At 55.1% G+C, this 20,551-nt stretch overlaps 1 pseudogene; it reads left to right on the forward strand.

The window, feature by feature from the left end:
• Window positions 1-20,431: 20,431 nt before the first annotated feature.
• On the forward strand, window positions 20,432-20,551 carry LOC134963696 (5S ribosomal RNA; annotated as a pseudogene).

Here is a 20,551-nt window from a genome sequence, read left to right on the forward strand (position 1 = left end):
GCAGTTGCTCGGCTCTGTCCCAGGAGCCCTGCTAACCCCTGCAATAGGAGACAGGGCGGCTCCCACCGGGTGCACCCGCTGCTGCTGCATAGTTACTCGGCTCTGTCCCAGGAGCCCTGCTAACCCCTGCAATAGGGGACAGGACGGCTCCCACCGGGTGCACCCGCTGCTGCTGCAGAGTTACTAGGCTCTGTCCCAGGAGACCTGCTAACCCCTGCAATAGGGGACAGGACGGCTCCCACCGGGTGCACCCGCTGCTGCTGCAGTTACTAGGCTCTGTCCCAGGAGTCCTGCTAACCCCTGCAATAGGGGACAGGACGGCTCCCACTGGGTGCACCCGCTGCTGCTGCTGTTACTAGGCTCTGTCCCAGGAGTCCTGCTAACCCCTGCAATAGGGGACAGGACGGCTCCCACCGGGTGCACCCGCTGCTGCTGCAGAGTTACTCGGCTCTGTCCCAGGAGTCCTGCTAACCCCTGCAATAGGGGACAGGACGGCTCCCACCGGGTGCACCCGCTGCTGCTGCAGTTACTAGGCTCTGTCCCAGGAGACCTGCTAACCCCTGCAATAGGAGACAGGACGGCTCCCACCGGGTGCACCCGCTGCTGCTGCAGAGTTACTAGGCTCTGTCCCAGGAGTCCTGCTAACCCCTGCAATAGGAGACAGGACGGCTCCCACCGGGTGCACCCGCTGCTGCTGCAGTTACTAGGCTCTGTCCCAGGAGTCCTGCTAACCCCTGCAATAGGGGACAGGACGGCTCCCACCGGGTGCACCCGCTGCTGCTGCAGAGTTACTAGGCTCTGTCCCAGGAGCCCTGCTAACCCCTGCAATAGGGGACAGGACGGCTCCCACCGGGTGCACCCGCTGCTGCTGCAGTTACTAGGCTCTGTCCCAGGAGCCCTGCTAACCCCTGCAATAGGAGACAGGACGGCTCCCACCGGGTGCACCCGCTGCTGCTGCAGTTACTAGGCTCTGTCCCAGGAACCCTGCTAACCCCTGCAATAGGGGACAGGACGGCTCCCACCGGGTGCACCCGCTGCTGCTGCTGCAGAGTTACTCGGCTCTGTCCCAGGAGCCCTGCTAACCCCTGCAATAGGGGACAGGACAGCTCCCACCGGGTGCACCCCCTGCTGCTGCAGTTACTAGGCTCTGTCCCAGGAACCCTGCTAACCCCTGCAATAGGAGACAGGACGGCTCCCACCGGGTGCACTCGCTGCTGCTGCAGTTACTAGGCTCTGTCCCAGGAGTCCTGCTAACCCCTGCAATAGGGGACAGGACGGCTCCCACCGGGTGCACCCGCTGCTGCTGCAGTTACTAGGCTCTGTCCCAGGAGTCCTGCTAACCCCTGCAATAGGGGACAGGACGGCTCCCACCGGGTGCACCCGCTGCTGCTGCAGAGTTACTAGGCTCTGTCCCAGGAGTCCTGCTAACCCCTGCAATAGGGGACAGGACAGCTCCCACCGGGTGCACCCCCTGCTGCTGCAGTTACTAGGCTCTGTCCCAGGAACCCTGCTAACCCCTGCAATAGGAGTCAGGACGGCTCCCACCGGGTGCACCCGCTGCTGCTGCAGTTACTAGGCTCTGTCCCAGGAGCCCTGCTAACCCCTGCAATAGGGGACAGGACGGCTCCCACCGGGTGCACCAGCTGCTGCTGCTGCAGAGTTACTCGGCTCTGTCCCAGGAACCCTGCTAACCCCTGCAATAGGGGACAGGACGGCTCCCACCGGGTGCACCCGCTGCTGCTGCTGCAGAGTTACTCGGCTCTGTCCCAGGAGCCCTGCTAACCCCTGCAATAGGGGACAGGACGGCTTCCACCGGGTGCACCCGCTGCTGCTGCTGCAGAGTTACTAGGCTCTGTCCCAGGAGCCCTGCTAACCCCTGCAATAGGGGACAGGACGGCTCCCACCGGGTGCACCCGCTGCTGCTGCTGCAGAGTTACTCGGCTCTGTCCCAGGAACCCTGCTAACCCCTGCAATAGGGGACAGGACGGCTCCCACCGGGTGCACCCACTGCTGTTGCAGTTACTAGGCTCTGTCCCAGGAGCCCTGCTAACCCCTGCAATAGGGGACAGGACGGCTCCCACCGGGTGCACCCGCTGCTGCTGCTACAGAGTTACTAGGCTCTGTCCCAGGAGCCCTACTTTCCCCTGCAATAGGGGACAGGACGGCTCCCACCGGGTGCACCCGCTGCTGCTGCAGAGTTACTAGGCTCTGTCCCAGGAGTCCTGCTAACCCCTGCAATAGGGGACAGGACGGCTCCCACCGGGTGCACCCGCTGCTGCTGCGGAGTTACTAGGCTCTGTCCCAGGAACCCTGCTAACCCCTGCAATAGGAGACAGGACGGCTCCCACCGGGTGCACCCGCAGCTGCTGCAGAGTTACTAGGCTCTGTCCCAGGAGCCCTGCTAACCCCTGCAATAGGAGACAGGACGGCTCCCACCGGGTGCACCCGCTGCTGCTGCAGAGTTACTAGGCTCTGTCCCAGGAACCCTGCTAACCCCTGCAATAGGGGACAGGACGGCTCCCACCGGGTGCACCCGCTGCTGCTGCAGAGTTACTAGGCTCTGTCCCAGGAGCCCTGCTAACCCCTGCAATAGGAGACAGGACGGCTCCCACCGGGTGCACCCGCTGCTGCTGCAGTTACTAGGCTCTGTCCCAGGAGCCCTGCTAACCCCTGCAATAGGGGACAGGACGGCTCCCACCGGGTGCACCCGCTGCTGCTGCTGCAGAGTTACTAGGCTCTGTCCCAGGAGCCCTGCTAACCCCTGCAATAGGGGACAGGACGGCTCCCACCGGGTGCACCCGCTGCTGCTGCTGCAGAGTTACTCGGCTCTGTCCCAGGAGCCCTGCTAACCCCTGCAATAGGGGACAGGACGGCTCCCACCGGGTGCACCCGCTGCTGCTGCTGCAGAGTTACTAGGCTCTGTCCCAGGAGCCCTGCTAACCCCTGCAATAGGAGACAGGACGGCTCCCACCGGGTGCACCCGCTGCTGCTGCAGTTACTAGGCTCTGTCCCAGGAGCCCTGCTAACTCCTGCAATAGGGGACAGGACGGCTCCCACCGGGTGCACCCGCTGCTGCTGCTGCAGAGTTACTAGGCTCTGTCCCAGGAGCCCTGCTAACCCCTGCAATAGGGGACAGGATGGCTCCCACCGGGTGCACCCGCTGCTGCTGCAGAGTTACTAGGCTCTGTCCCAGGAGTCCTGCTAACCCCTGCAATAGGGGACAGGACGGCTCCCACCGGGTGCACCCGCTGCTGCTGCATAGTTACTAGGCTCTGTCCCAGGAACCATGCTAACCCCTGCATTAGGGGACAGGACGGCTCCCACCGGGTGCACCCGCTGCTGCTGCAGTTACTAGGCTCTGTCCCAGGAGTCCTGCTAACCCCTGCAATAGGGGACAGGAGGGCTCCCACCGGGTGCACCCGCTGCTGCTGCAGAGTTACTAGGCTCTGTCCCAGGAACCCTGCTAACCCCTGCAATAGGGGACAGGACGGCTCCCACCGGGTGCACCAGCTGCTGCTGCAGTTACTAGGCTCTGTCCCAGGAGTCCTGCTAACCCCTGCAATAGGGGACAGGACGGCTCCCACCGGGTGCACCCGCTGCTGCTGCATAGTTACTCGGCTCTGTCCCAGGAGTCCTGCTAACCCCTGCAATAGGGGACAGGACGGCTCCCACCGGGTGCACCCGCTGCTGCAGAGTTACTAGGCTCTGTCCCAGGAGCCCTGCTAACCCCTGCAATAGGAGACAGGACGGCTCCCACCGGGTGCACCAGCTGCTGCTGCAGAGTTACTAGGCTCTGTCCCAGGTACCCTGCTAACCCCTGCAATAGGGGACAGGACGGCTCCCACCGGGTGCACCCGCTGCTGCTGCAGTTACTAGGCTCTGTCCCAGGAACCCTGCTAACCCCTGCAATAGGGGACAGGACGGCTCCCACCGGGTGCACCCGCTGCTGCTGCATAGTTACTCGGCTCTGTCCCAGGAGCCCTGCTAACCCCTGCAATAGGGGACAGGACGGCTCCCACCGGGTGCACCCGCTGCTGCTGCTGCAGAGTTACTCGGCTCTGTCCCAGGAGCCCTGCTAACCCCTGCAATAGGGGACAGGACGGCTCCCACCGGGTGCACCCGCTGCTGCTGCAGAGTTACTAGACTCTGTCCCAGGAGCCCTGCTAACCCCTGCAATAGGGGACAGGACGGCTCCCACCGGGTGCACCCGCTGCTGCTGCTGCAGAGTTACTCGGCTCTGTCCCAGGAACCCTGCTAACCCCTGCAATAGGGGACAGGACGGCTCCCACCGGGTGCACCCGCTGCTGCTGCAGTTACTAGGCTCTGTCCCAGGAGTCCTGCTAACCCCTGCAATAGGGGACAGGACGGCTCCCACCGGGTGCACCCGCTGCTGCTGCAGTTACTAGGCTCTGTCCCAGGAGCCCTGCTAACCCCTGCAATAGGAGACAGGACGGCTCCCACCGGGTGCACCCGCTGCTGCTGCAGTTACTAGGCTCTGTCCCAGGAGCCCTGCTAACCCCTGCAATAGGGGACAGGACGGATCCCACCGGGTGCACCCGCTGCTGCTGCTGTTACTAGGCTCTGTCCCAGGAGCCCTGCTAACCCCTGCAATAGGGGACAGGACGGATCCCACCGGGTGCACCCGCTGCTGCTGCAGTTACTAGGCTCTGTCCCAGGAGCCCTGCTAACCCCTGCAATAGGAGACAGGACGGCTCCCACCGGGTGCACCAGCTGCTGCTGCAGAGTTACTAGGCTCTGTCCCAGGAGTCCTGCTAACCCCTGCAATAGGGGACAGGACGGCTCCCACCGGGTGCACCCGCTGCTGCTGCTGCAGAGTTACTCGGCTCTGTCCCAGGAGCCCTGCTAACCCCTGCAATAGGGGACAGGACGGCTCCCACCGGGTGCACCAGCTGCTGCTGCAGTTACTAGGCTCTGTCCCAGGAGCGCTGCTAACCCCTGCAATAGGGGACAGGACGGCTCCCACCGGGTGCACCCGCTGCTGCTGCAGAGTTACTAGGCTCTGTCCCAGGAGTCCTGCTAACCCCTGCAATAGGGGACAGGACGGCTCCCACCGGGTGCACCCGCTGCTGCTGCAGTTACTAGGCTCTGTCCCAGGAGCCCTGCTAACCCCTGCAATAGGGGACAGGACTGCTCCCACCGGGTGCACCCGCTGCTGCTGCAGTTACTAGGCTCTGTCCCAGGAGCCCTGCTAACCCCTGCAATAGGGGACAGGACGGCTCCCACCGGGTGCACCCGCTGCTGCTGCTGCAGAGTTACTCGGCTCTGTCCCAGGAACTCTGCTAACCCCTGCAATAGGGGACAGGACGGCTCCCACCGGGTGCACCCGCTGCTGCAGCTGCAGAGTTACTCGGCTCTGTCCCAGGAGCCCTGCTAACCCCTGCAATAGGGGACAGGACGGCTCCCACCGGGTGCACCCGCTGCTGCTGCTGCAGAGTTACTAGGCTCTGTCCCAGGAGCCCTGCTAACCCCTGCAATAGGGGACAGGACGGCTCCCACCGGGTGCACCCGCTGCTGCTGCTGCAGAGTTACTAGGCTCTGTCCCAGGAGCGCTGCTAACCCCTGCAATAGGGGACAGGACGGCTCCCACCGGGTGCACCCGCTGCTGCTGCAGTTACTAGGCTCTGTCCCAGGAGCCCTGCTAACCCCTGCAATAGGAGACAGGATGGCTCCCACCAGGTGCACCCGCTGCTGCTGCAGTTACTAGGCTCTGTCCCAGGAGCCCTGCTAACCCCTGCAATAGGGGACAGGACGGCTCCCACCGGGTGCACCCCCTGCTGCTGCAGTTACTAGGCTCTGTCCCAGGAGCCCTGCTAACCCCTGCAATAGGAGACAGGACGGCTCCCACCGGGTGCACCAGCTGCTGCTGCAGAGTTACTAGGCTCTGTCCCAGGAGCCCTGCTAACCCCTGCAATAGGAGACAGGACGGCTCCCACCGGGTGCACCAGCTGCTGCTGCAGAGTTACTAGGCTCTGTCCCAGGAACCCTGCTAACCCCTGCAATAGGGGACAGGACGGCTCCCACCGGGTGCACCCGCTGCTGCTGCAGAGTTACTAGGCTCTGTCCCAGGAACCCTGCTAACCCCTGCAATAGGGGACAGGACGGCTCCCACCGGGTGCACCCGCTACTGCTGCAGTTACTAGGCTCTGTCCCAGGAGCCCTGCTAACCCCTGCAACAGGGGACAGGACGGCTCCTACCGGGTGCACCCGCTGCTGCTGCAGAGTTACTAGGCTCTGTCCCAGGAGCCCTGCTAACCCCTGCAATAGGGGACAGGACGGCTCCCACCGGGTGCACCCGCTGCTGCTGCAGAGTTACTAGGCTCTGTCCCAGGAGCCCTGCTAACCCCTGCAATAGGAGACAGGACGGCTCCCACCGGGTGCACCAGCTGCTGCTGCAGTTACTAGGCTCTGTCCCAGGAGCCCTGCTAACCCCTGCAATAGGGGACAGGACAGCTCCCACCGGGTGCACCAGCTGCTGCAGAGTTACTAGGCTCTGTCCCAGGAGCTCTGCTAACCCCTGCAATAGGAGACAGGACGGCTCCCACCGGGTGCACCCGCTGCTGCTGCAGAGTTACTAGGCTCTGTCCCAGGAGCCCTGCTAACCCCTGCAATAGGGGACAGGACGGCTCCCACCGGGTGCACCCGCTGCTGCTGCTGCAGAGTTACTCGGCTCTGTCCCAGGAGCCCTGCTAACCCCTGCAATAGGGGACAGGACGGCTCCCACCGGGTGCACCCGCTGCTGCTGCTGCAGAGTTACTAGGCTCTGTCCCAGGAGCCCTGCTAACCCCTGCAATAGGGGACAGGACGGCTCCCACCGGGTGCACCCGCTGCTGCTGCTGCAGAGTTACTAGGCTCTGTCCCAGGAGCCCTGCTAACCCCTGCAATAGGGGACAGGACGGCTCCCACCGGGTGCACCCGCTGCTGCTGCAGAGTTACTAGGCTCTGTCCCAGGAGCCCTGCTAACCCCTGCAATAGGAGACAGGACGGCTCCCACCGGGTGCACCAGCTGCTGCTGCAGTTACTAGGCTCTGTCCCAGGAGCCCTGCTAACCCCTGCAATAGGGGACAGGACAGCTCCCACCGGGTGCACCAGCTGCTGCAGAGTTACTAGGCTCTGTCCCAGGAGCTCTGCTAACCCCTGCAATAGGAGACAGGACGGCTCCCACCGGGTGCACCCGCTGCTGCTGCAGAGTTACTAGGCTCTGTCCCAGGAGCCCTGCTAACCCCTGCAATAGGGGACAGGACGGCTCCCACCGGGTGCACCCGCTGCTGCTGCAGAGTTACTAGGCTCTGTCCCAGGAGCCCTGCTAACCCCTGCAATAGGGGACAGGACGGCTCCCACCGGGTGCACCCGCTGCTGCTGCAGAGTTACTAGGCTCTGTCCCAGGAACCCTGCTAACCCCTGCAATAGGGGACAGGACGGCTCCCACCGGGTGCACCCGCTGCTGCTGCAGAGTTACTAGGCTCTGTCCCAGGAGCCCTGCTAACCCCTGCAATAGGGGACAGGACGGCTCCCACCGGGTGCACCCGCTGCTGCTGCAGTTACTAGGCTCTGTCCCAGGAGCCCTGCTAACCCCTGCAATAGGGGACAGGACGGCTCCCACCGGGTGCACCCGCTGCTGCTGCAGTTACTAGGCTCTGTCCCAGGAGCCCTGCTAACCCCTGCAATAGGGGACAGGACGGCTCCCACCGGGTGCACCCGCTGCTACTGCAGAGTTACTAGGCTCTGTCCCAGGAGCCCTGCTAACCCCTGCAATAGGAGACAGGACGGTTCCCACCGGGTGCACCCGCTGCTGCTGCAGAGTTACTAGGTTCTGTCCCAGGAGCGCTGCTAACCCCTGCAATAGGGGACAGGACGGCTCCCACCGGGTGCACCCGCTGCTGCTGCAGAGTTACTAGGCTCTGTCCCAGGAGTCCTGCTAACCCCTGCAATAGGGGACAGGACGGCTCCCACCGGGTGCACCCGCTGCTGCTGCAGTTACTAGGCTCTGTCCCAGGAGCCCTGCTAACCCCTGCAATAGGGGACAGGACTGCTCCCACCGGGTGCACCCGCTGCTGCTGCAGTTACTAGGCTCTGTCCCAGGAGCCCTGCTAACCCCTGCAATAGGGGACAGGACGGCTCCCACCGGGTGCACCCGCTGCTGCTGCTGCAGAGTTACTCGGCTCTGTCCCAGGAACTCTGCTAACCCCTGCAATAGGGGACAGGACGGCTCCCACCGGGTGCACCCGCTGCTGCAGCTGCAGAGTTACTCGGCTCTGTCCCAGGAGCCCTGCTAACCCCTGCAATAGGGGACAGGACGGCTCCCACCGGGTGCACCCGCTGCTGCTGCTGCAGAGTTACTAGGCTCTGTCCCAGGAGCCCTGCTAACCCCTGCAATAGGGGACAGGACGGCTCCCACCGGGTGCACCCGCTGCTGCTGCTGCAGAGTTACTAGGCTCTGTCCCAGGAGCGCTGCTAACCCCTGCAATAGGGGACAGGACGGCTCCCACCGGGTGCACCCGCTGCTGCTGCAGTTACTAGGCTCTGTCCCAGGAGCCCTGCTAACCCCTGCAATAGGAGACAGGACGGCTCCCACCAGGTGCACCCGCTGCTGCTGCAGTTACTAGGCTCTGTCCCAGGAGCCCTGCTAACCCCTGCAATAGGGGACAGGACGGCTCCCACCGGGTGCACCCCCTGCTGCTGCAGTTACTAGGCTCTGTCCCAGGAGCCCTGCTAACCCCTGCAATAGGAGACAGGACGGCTCCCACCGGGTGCACCAGCTGCTGCTGCAGAGTTACTAGGCTCTGTCCCAGGAGCCCTGCTAACCCCTGCAATAGGAGACAGGACGGCTCCCACCGGGTGCACCAGCTGCTGCTGCAGAGTTACTAGGCTCTGTCCCAGGAACCCTGCTAACCCCTGCAATAGGGGACAGGACGGCTCCCACCGGGTGCACCCGCTGCTGCTGCAGAGTTACTAGGCTCTGTCCCAGGAACCCTGCTAACCCCTGCAATAGGGGACAGGACGGCTCCCACCGGGTGCACCCGCTACTGCTGCAGTTACTAGGCTCTGTCCCAGGAGCCCTGCTAACCCCTGCAACAGGGGACAGGACGGCTCCTACCGGGTGCACCCGCTGCTGCTGCAGAGTTACTAGGCTCTGTCCCAGGAGCCCTGCTAACCCCTGCAATAGGGGACAGGACGGCTCCCACCGGGTGCACCCGCTGCTGCTGCAGAGTTACTAGGCTCTGTCCCAGGAGCCCTGCTAACCCCTGCAATAGGAGACAGGACGGCTCCCACCGGGTGCACCAGCTGCTGCTGCAGTTACTAGGCTCTGTCCCAGGAGCCCTGCTAACCCCTGCAATAGGGGACAGGACAGCTCCCACCGGGTGCACCAGCTGCTGCAGAGTTACTAGGCTCTGTCCCAGGAGCTCTGCTAACCCCTGCAATAGGAGACAGGACGGCTCCCACCGGGTGCACCCGCTGCTGCTGCAGAGTTACTAGGCTCTGTCCCAGGAGCCCTGCTAACCCCTGCAATAGGGGACAGGACGGCTCCCACCGGGTGCACCCGCTGCTGCTGCTGCAGAGTTACTCGGCTCTGTCCCAGGAGCCCTGCTAACCCCTGCAATAGGGGACAGGACGGCTCCCACCGGGTGCACCCGCTGCTGCTGCTGCAGAGTTACTAGGCTCTGTCCCAGGAGCCCTGCTAACCCCTGCAATAGGGGACAGGACGGCTCCCACCGGGTGCACCCGCTGCTGCTGCTGCAGAGTTACTAGGCTCTGTCCCAGGAGCCCTGCTAACCCCTGCAATAGGGGACAGGACGGCTCCCACCGGGTGCACCCGCTGCTGCTGCAGAGTTACTAGGCTCTGTCCCAGGAGCCCTGCTAACCCCTGCAATAGGAGACAGGACGGCTCCCACCGGGTGCACCAGCTGCTGCTGCAGTTACTAGGCTCTGTCCCAGGAGCCCTGCTAACCCCTGCAATAGGGGACAGGACAGCTCCCACCGGGTGCACCAGCTGCTGCAGAGTTACTAGGCTCTGTCCCAGGAGCTCTGCTAACCCCTGCAATAGGAGACAGGACGGCTCCCACCGGGTGCACCCGCTGCTGCTGCAGAGTTACTAGGCTCTGTCCCAGGAGCCCTGCTAACCCCTGCAATAGGGGACAGGACGGCTCCCACCGGGTGCACCCGCTGCTGCTGCAGAGTTACTAGGCTCTGTCCCAGGAGCCCTGCTAACCCCTGCAATAGGGGACAGGACGGCTCCCACCGGGTGCACCCGCTGCTGCTGCAGAGTTACTAGGCTCTGTCCCAGGAACCCTGCTAACCCCTGCAATAGGGGACAGGACGGCTCCCACCGGGTGCACCCGCTGCTGCTGCAGAGTTACTAGGCTCTGTCCCAGGAGCCCTGCTAACCCCTGCAATAGGGGACAGGACGGCTCCCACCGGGTGCACCCGCTGCTGCTGCAGTTACTAGGCTCTGTCCCAGGAGCCCTGCTAACCCCTGCAATAGGGGACAGGACGGCTCCCACCGGGTGCACCCGCTGCTGCTGCAGTTACTAGGCTCTGTCCCAGGAGCCCTGCTAACCCCTGCAATAGGGGACAGGACGGCTCCCACCGGGTGCACCCGCTGCTACTGCAGAGTTACTAGGCTCTGTCCCAGGAGCCCTGCTAACCCCTGCAATAGGAGACAGGACGGTTCCCACCGGGTGCACCCGCTGCTGCTGCAGTTACTCGTCTCTGTCCCAGGAGCATTGGCGTTTCTATAATGGGTGCAATGTGTGCAGTGAACACGGGCCTCTGGGTCCAGGAGGGGCCCACACCGCACAAACTGCACCCATTTTAATACTTACCTTTCCGGAGTCCAGCGCCGGGCGCTGCAGTCGTGGCAAAAATGGCCACCAAAATGGGCGCCGCATATGGGCAGTAGCCAAATTGGTTTCCGGATCATGGCGGGTGCCATTTCTCCGAAGACCTGTGCATGCGCAGTAGACTCTGGCACAATGCCGGAGTCTACAGCGCCGTACAGAGGAGGGGGCCCACCCGGAGGTGCACAAGGGCCCCTGCACTCAGCAGAGCAGACAGGCATTCTTCTCCTTGCAGCCAGGTGGCGCTGCAAGCATGGTGTCTCCTCTTGTTCCTTGTTGGCTGCAGCTGGCAGGGAGTTCGGCAGCTTGTCGCATGTAATGACACCATCATAGCGCCGTCATTCACTACCATGGTGCATGCGCCACAGTTACAAGTTCATGGGGGTTGGCAGGCATTGATGAGGAGGAGATCACTGTGGGGGATTAGCTTGGACGGCTGGAATCATTAATTTGTTGGCGCTAGTTGTGTAGGGTTGCCCATCCGGCATGTAGGTCAAATTTAGGCGCTGCTGACCCATTTTGTGCCCTCTGATCCTTGGGGCGTAGAGGGGTATGAGTGGAATACACAACCTGTGGGAGTTGTTACCCAAAATACTAGAGATGAGCGGGTTCGGTTCCTCGGAATCCGAACCCGCCCGAACTTCAGGGTTTTTTACACGGGGCCGAGCAGGCTCGGATCCTCCCGCCTTGCTCGGTTAACCCGAGCGCGCCCGAACGTCATCATCACGCTGTCGGATTCTCGCGAGGCTCGGATTCTATATAAGGAGCCGCGCGTCGCCGCCATTTTTTACACGTGCATTGAGATTCATAGGGAGAGGACGTGGCTGGCGTCCTCTCCGTTTATAGAGATTCGAGAAGAGAGTGAGACAGTCTCACTAGAGAGAGACACAGTAGTAATTTTGGGGAGCATTAGGAGGAGTACTACTATTACTAGTACTTGCTGAAGTGAAGTGATAGATAGTGTGACTGTATTGTATTATCTGACTTGTGGGGGAGACACTGACAGTGGGGAGCAGTTAGAGTCTGAGAGCAGGACTCAGGACTCAGGAGTACATAGTACATATAACGTACAGTGCACACTTTTGCTGCCAGAGTGCCACACCAGTATAATATATATTGTGATTGTATGCTTAGGAGTACTACTTGCAAGTTGCTGATAGTGTGACCAGTGACCTGACCACCAGTTTAATATCACCACCAGTTTAATTAATATATATATATATATATATAATTGTATATAATTAATATATATATAATATTATAATTGTATACCACCTACCCGTGTTTTTTTTTTTCTTTCTTCTTTATACATACTACTATAGTAGCTTACTGTAGCAGTCTGCGGTGCTGCTGAGCTGACAGTGTCCAGCAGTCCGTCATCAGTCATTACATAATAAATATATATACCTGTCCGGCTGCAGTACTAGTGATATTATATATACATATATATATTGATTTCATATCATTATCATCCAGTCTATATTAGCAGCAGACACAGTACGTTAGTCCACGGCTGTAGCTACCTCTGTGTCGGCACTCGGCAGTCCATTCATAATTGTATACACCTACCCCGTGGTTTTTTTTTTCTTTCTTCTTGATACATACTACTATAGTAGCTTACTGTAGCAGTCTGCGGTGCTGCTGAGCTGACAGTGTCCAGCAGGTCCGTCATCAGTCATCATTACCTAATAAATATATATCTACCTGTCCGGCTGCAGTACTAGTGATATTATATATACATATATATATTGATTCATATCATTATCATCCAGTCTATATTAGCAGCTGACACAGTACGTTAGTCCACGGCTGTAGCTACCTCTGTGTCGGCACTCGGCAGTCCATCCATAATTGTATACCACCTACCCGTGGTTTTTTTTTTTCTTTCTTCTTGATACATACTACTATAGTAGCTTACTGTAGCAGTCTGCGGTGCTGCTGAGCTGACAGTGTCCAGCAGGTCCGTCATCAGTCATCATTACCTAATAAATATATATCTACCTGTCCGGCTGCAGTACTAGTGATTTTATATATACATATATATATTGATTTCATATCATTATCATCCAGTCTATATTAGCAGCAGACACAGTACGTTAGTCCACGGCTGTAGCTACCTCTGTGTCGGCACTCGGCAGTTCATCCATAATTGTATACCACCTACCCGTGGTTTTTTTTTTTTCTTTCTTCTTGATACATACTACTATAGTAGCTTACTGTAGCAGTCTGCGGTGCTGCTGAGCTGACAGTGTCCAGCAGGTCCGTCATCAGTCATCATTACCTAATAAATATATATCTACCTGTCCGGCTGCAGTACTAGTGATATTATATATACATATATATATTGATTTCATATCATTATCACCCAGTCTATATTAGCAGCAGACACAGTACGTTAGTCCACGGCTGTAGCTACCTCTGTGTCGGCACTCGGCAGTCCATCCATAATTGTATACCACCTACCCGTGGTTTTTTTCTTTTCTTTCTTCTTGATACATACTACTATAGTAGCTTACTGTAGCAGTCTGCGGTGCTGCTGAGCTGACAGTGTCCAGCAGGTCCGTCATCAGTCATCATTACCTAATAAATATATATCTACCTGTCCGGCTGCAGTACTAGTGATATTATATATACATATATATATTGATTTCATATCATTATCATCCAGTCTATATTAGCAGCAGACACAGTACGTTAGTCCACGGCTGTAGCTACCTCTGTGTCGGCACTCGGCAGTCCATCCATAACTGTATACCACCTACCCGTGTTTTTTTTTCTTTCCTTCTTCTTGAAACATACTACTATAGTAGCTTACTGTAGCAGTCTGCGGTGCTGCTGAGCTGACAGTGTCCAGCAGGTCCGTCATCAGTCATCATTACCTAATAAATATATATCTACCTGTCCGGCTGCAGTACTAGTGATATTATATATACATATATATATTGATTTCATATCATTATCATCCAGTCTATATTAGCAGCAGACACAGTACGTTAGTCCACGGCTGTAGCTACCTCTGTGTCGGCACTCGGCAGTCCATCCATAATTGTATACCACCTACCCGTGGTTTTTTTCTTTTCTTTCTTCTTGATACATACTACTATAGTAGCTTACTGTAGCAGTCTGCGGTGCTGCTGAGCTGACAGTGTCCAGCAGGTCCGTCATCAGTCATCATTACCTAATAAATATATATCTACCTGTCCGGCTGCAGTACTAGTGATATTATATATACATATATATATTGATTTCATATCATTATCATCCAGTCTATATTAGCAGCAGACACAGTACGTTAGTCCACGGCTGTAGCTACCTCTGTGTCGGCACTCGGCAGTCCATCCATAATTGTATACCACCTACCCGTGTTTTTTTTTTTTTCTTTCTTCTTGATACATACTACTATAGTAGCTTACTGTAGCAGTCTGCGGTGCTGCTGAGCTGACAGTGTCCAGCAGGTCCGTCAGCAGTCATCATTACCTAATAAATATATATCTACCTGTCCGGCTGCAGTACTAGTGATATTATATATACATATATATATTGATTTCATATCATTATCATCCAGTCTATATTAGCAGCAGACACAGTACGTTAGTCCACGGCTGTAGCTACCTCTGTGTCGGCACTCGGCAGTCCATCCATAATTGTATACCACCTACCCGTGGTTTTTTTCTTTTCTTTCTTCTTGATACATACTACTATAGTAGCTTACTGTAGCAGTCTGCGGTGCTGCTGAGCTGACAGTGTCCAGCAGGTCCGTCATCAGTCATCATTACCTAATAAATATATATCTACCTGTCCGGCTGCAGTACTAGTGATATTATATATACATATATATATTGATTTCATATCATTATCATCCAGTCTATATTAGCAGCAGACACAGTACGTTAGTCCACGGCTGTACCTACCTCTGTGTCGGCACTCGGCAGTCCATCCATAATTGTATACCACCTACCCGTGGTTTTTTCTTTTCTTTCTTCTTGATACATACTACTATAGTAGCTTACTGTAGCAGTCTGCGGTGCTGCTGAGCTGACAGTGTCCAGCAGGTCCGTCATCAGTCATCATTACCTAATAAATATATATCTACCTGTCCGGCTGCAGTACTAGTGATATTATATATACATATATATATATTGATTTCATATCATTATCATCCAGTCTATATTAGCAGCAGACACAGTACGGTAGTCCACGGCTGTAGCTACCTCTGTGTCGGCACTCGGCAGTCCATCCATAAGTATACTAGTATCCATCCATCTCCATTGTTTACCTGAGGTGCCTTTTAGTTGTGCCTATTAAAATATGGAGAACAAAAATGTTGAGGTTCCAAAATTAGGGAAAGATCAAGATCCACTTCCACCTCGTGCTGAAGCTGCTGCCACTAGTCATGGCCGAGACGATGAAATGCCAGCAACGTCGTCTGCCAAGGCCGATGCCCAATGTCATAGTACAGAGCATGTCAAATCCAAAACACCAAATATCAGTAAAAAAAGGACTCCAAAACCTAAAATAAAATTGTCGGAGGAGAAGCGTAAACTTGCCAATATGCCATTTACCACACGGAGTGGCAAGGAACGGCTGAGGCCCTGGCCTATGTTCATGGCTAGTGGTTCAGCTTCACATGAGGATGGAAGCACTCAGCCTCTCGCTAGAAAAATGAAAAGACTCAAGCTGGCAAAAGCAGTAGCACCGCAAAGAACTGTGCGTTCTTCGAAATCCCAAATCCACAAGGAGAGTCCGACTCCAATTGTGTCGGTTGCGATGCCTGACCTTCCCAACACTGGACGTGAAGAGCATGCGCCTTCCACCATTTGCACGCCCCCTGCAAGTGCTGGAAGGAGCACCCGCAGTCCAGTTCCTGATAGTCAGATTGAAGATGTCAGTGTTGAAGTACACCAGGATGAGGAGGATATGGGTGTTGCTGGCGCTGGGGAGAAAATTGACCAGGAGGATTCTGATGGTGAGGTGGTTTGTTTAAGTCAGGCACCCGGGGAGACACCTGTTGTCCGTGGGAGGAATATGGCCACTGACATGCCTGGTGAAAATACCAAAAAAATCAGCTCTTCGGTGTGGAAGTATTTCAACAGAAATGCGGACAACAGGTGTCAAGCCGTGTGTTGCCTTTGTCAAGCTGTAATAAGTAGGGGTAAGGACGTTAACCACCTCGGAACATCCTCCCTTATACGTCACCTGCAGCGCATTCATAATAAGTCAGTGACAAGTTCAAAAACTTTGGGTGACAGCGGAAGCAGTCCACTGACCAGTAAATCCCTTCCTCTTGTAACCAAGCTCACGCAAACCACCCCACCAACTCCCTCAGTGTCAATTTCCTCCTTCCCCAGGAATGCCAATAGTCCTGCAGGCCATGTCACTGGCAATTCTGACGATTCCTCTCCTGCCTGGGATTCCTCCGATGCATCCTTGCGTGTAACGCCTACTGCTGCTGGCGCTGCTGTTGTTGCTGCTAGGAGTCGATGGTCATCCCAGAGGGGAAGTCGTAAGACCACTTTTACTACTTCCACCAAGCAATTGACTGTCCAACAGTCCTTTGCGAGGAAGATGAAATATCACAGCAGTCATCCTACTGCAAAGCGGATAACTGAGGCCATGGCATCCTGGGTGGTGAGAAACGTGGTTCCGGTATCCATCATTACTGCAGAGCCAACTAGAGACTATTTGGAGGTACTGTGTCCCCGGTACCAAATACCATCTAGGTTCCATTTCTCTAGGCAGGCGATACCGAAAATGTACACAGACCTCAGAAAAAGAGTCACCAGTGTCCTAAAAAATGCAGCTGTACCCAATGTCCACTTAACCACGGACATGTGGACAAGTGGAGCAGGGCAGGGTCAGGACTATATGACTGTGACAGCCCACTGGGTAGATGTATGGACTCCCGCCGCAAGAACAGCAGCGGCGGCACCAGTAGCAGCATCTCGCAAACGCCAACTCTTTCCTAGGCAGGCTACGCTTTGTATCACCGGTTTCCAGAATACGCACACAGCTGAAAACCTCTTACGGCAACTGAGGAAGATCATCGCGGAATGGCTTACCCCAATTGGACTCTCCTGTGGATTTGTGGCATCGGACAACGCCAGCAATATTGTGTGTGCATTAAATATGGGCAAATTCCAGCACGTCCCATGTTTTGCACATACCTTGAATTTGGTGGTGCAGAATTTTTAAAAAAACGACAGGGGCGTGCAAGAGATGCTGTCGGTGGCCAGAAGAATTGTGGGACACTTTCGGCGTACAGGCACCACGTACAGAAGACTGGAGCACCACCAAAAACAACTGAACCTGCCCTGCCATCATCTGAAGCAAGAAGTGGTAACGAGGTGGAATTCAACCCTCTATATGCTTCAGAGGTTGGAGGAGCAGCAAAAGGCCATTCAAGCCTATACAATTGAGCACGATATAGGAGGTGGAATGCACCTGTCTCAAGCGCAGTGGAGAATGATTTCAACGTTGTGCAAGGTTCTGCTGCCCTTTGAACTTGCCACACGTGAAGTCAGTTCAGACACTGCCAGCCTGAGTCAGGTCATTCCCCTCATCAGGCTTTTGCAGAAGAAGCTGGAGACATTGAAGGAGGAGCTAACACGGAGCGATTCCGCTAGGCATGTGGGACTTGTGGATGGAGCCCTTAATTCGCTTAACAAGGATTCACGGGTGGTCAATCTGTTGAAATCAGAGCACTACATTTTGGCCACCGTGCTCGATCCTAGATTTAAAGCCTACCTTGGATCTCTCTTTCCGGCAGACACAAGTCTGCTGTGGTTGAAGACCTGCTGGTGAGAAAATTGTCAAGTCAAGCGGAACGCGACCTGTCAACATCTCCTCCTTCACATTCTCCCGCAACTGGGGGTGCGAGGAAAAGGCTCAGAATTCCGAGCCCACCCGCTGGCGGTGATGCAGGGCAGTCTGGAGCGACTGCTGATGCTGACATCTGGTCCGGACTGAAGGACCTGACAACGATTACGGACATGTCGTCTACTGTCACTGCATATGATTCTCTCCTCATTGAAAGAATGGTGGAGGATTATATGAGTGACGGCATCCAAGTAGGCACGTCACACAGTCCGTACTTATACTGGCAGGAAAAAGAGGCAATTTGGAGGCCCTTGCACAAACTGGCTTTATTCTACCTAAGTTGCCCTCCCACAAGTGTGTACTCCGAAAGAGTGTTTAGTGCCGCCGCTCACCTTGTCAGCAATCGGCGTACGAGGTTACATCCAGAAAATGTGGAGAAGATGATGTTCATTAAAATGAATTATAATCAATTCCTCCGTGGAGACATTGACCAGCAGCAATTGCCTCCACAAAGTACACAGGGAGCTGAGATGGTGGATTCCAGTGGGGACGAATTGATAATCTGTGAGGAGGGGGATGTACACGGTGATATATCGGAGGATGATGATGAGGTGGACATCTTGCCTCTGTAGAGCCAGTTTGTGCAAGGAGAGATTAATTGCTTCTTTTTTGGTGGGGGTCCAAACCATCCCGTCATTTCAGTCACAGTCGTGTGGCAGACCCTGTCACTGAAATGATGGGTTCGTTAAAGTGTGCATGTCCTGTTTATACAACATAAGGGTGGGTGGGAGGGCCCAAGGACAATTCCATCTTGCACCTCTTTTTTCTTTAATTTTTCTTTGCGTCATGTGCTGTTTGGGGAGTGTTTTTTGGAAGGGCCATCCTGCGTGACACTGCAGTGCCACTCCTAGATGGGCCCGGTGTTTGTGTCGGCCACTAGGGTCGCTTATCTTACTCACACAGCTACCTCATTGCGCCTCTTTTTTTCTTTGCGTCATGTGCTGTTTGTGGAGTGTTTTTTGGAAGGGCCATCCTGCGTGACACTGCAGTGCCACTCCTAGATGGGCCCGGTGTTTGTGTCGGCCACTAGGGTCGCTTATCTTACTCACACAGCTACCTCATTGCGCCTCTTTTTTTCTTTGCGTCATGTGCTGTTTGGGGAGTGTTTTTTGGAAGGGCCATCCTGCGTGACACTGCAGTGCCACTCCTAGATGGGCCCGGTGTTTGTGTCGGCCACTAGGGTCGCTTATCTTACTCACACAGCTACCTCATTGCGCCTCTTTTTTTCTTTGCGTCATGTGCTGTTTGGGGAGTGTTTTTTGGAAGGGCCATCCTGCGTGACACTGCAGTGCCACTCCTAGATGGGCCAGGTGTTTGTGTCGGCCACTAGGGTCGCTTAGCTTAGTCATCCAGCGACCTCGGTGCAAATTTTAGGACTAAAAATAATATTGTGAGGTGTGAGGTATTCAGAATAGACTGAAAATGAGTGGAAATTATGGTTTTTGAGGTTAATAATACTTTGGGATCAAAATGACCCCCAAATTCTATGATTTAAGCTGTTTTTTAGGTTTTTTGGAAAAAAAACACCCGAATCCAAAACACACCCGAATCCGACAAAAAAAATTCGGTGAGGTTTTGCCAAAACGCGGTCGAACCCAAAACACGGCCGCGGAACCGAACCCAAAACCAAAACACAAAACCCGAAAAATTTCCGGCGCTCATCTCTACAAAATACACAGTAAATAAAATTTTATATATATATATATATATATATGGATAGGGGGGAGTTATTGCGCCACTTGTGTTTCACAATTATTAAGAATAGGAAATAACATATAAAGTGAAGTTTAAAATAGACACTCCCTAAAAATTCAAAAGGGTGTCAGCTGACCCCCAAACAGGGATGGTAGTTCCCTGCAATATGAGAGAATGTAAAAAAAGGGGGGAGGGGGGAATATAGCGACCAACGGTGTCTTTAAAAACTCACAATGAAGGTAAAAAATATAAATACAATTTATTCACATAAAATAAAGTTTTCACATAAGGTTTTACACATAAAAATATCTTAATAACAGGTCTCTTTAAAAAATGGGATAAAAACAATTTACACAATTCTAAGTATATTACCAGTTAAAAATAGATAAGAAGATTGTAACTTAACTTGGTATAAGGTCACTGCCAGGTTGCCCAACGCGTTTTGTCATACAGACTTCATCAAGGGGTGTTAGCAGAGTGGGACCAAGCTTCTATTTATACCAGTGCTGATCTAATAGTAATTATGACATCACTTCCTGTTGTTTGCACATGGTGTTGCAAAACAGACTATAATCTAATAGTTTGTGTTCTTATATAATATGATCAGATGCTATATAACAGTACAGTGTATAATATATACTTTAAAAGTAACTTTGGAGCAAAAGAGGTCTAGAAAAAGTCATTTTAAGAAGCGCTGGCGGCTTTTCCGCCACACTTCCGGTATTCTGACGTTGCGTCACTTCTGGTGCCATCATTACGGTTGGATTCCAACCCCCTGTTCTTCATCAACCCCTTAGTACAACCACGGCATAGTTATCCTTATCCAATATCACCTCCTAAACGTCTATCCTCCTCCTCCCCCACTTCCACTTCCATTGCCACTGCCTCCCCCCCCCCCTCCCACTCACAACCCTACCCCTCCCTCCGCCCCCCCCCACGCCTGATATATGATTATACTAATATTATGCTTCTATTTGTAATATGACACATGTATGGTAAGTAATTATTACAGTCAAACCACACTGGAAATGCCCAATCTCGCCCGATCTTGGAAGCGAAGCAGTGTCGGGCCTGATCAGTACCAGACTAGGGAGACCATCTGGGAATATCAGGTACTGTAAATA

The sequence above is a fragment of the Pseudophryne corroboree genome, chromosome 9 (assembly GCF_028390025.1).
Source record: "Pseudophryne corroboree isolate aPseCor3 chromosome 9, aPseCor3.hap2, whole genome shotgun sequence".
NCBI lineage: Eukaryota > Metazoa > Chordata > Amphibia > Anura > Myobatrachidae > Pseudophryne > Pseudophryne corroboree.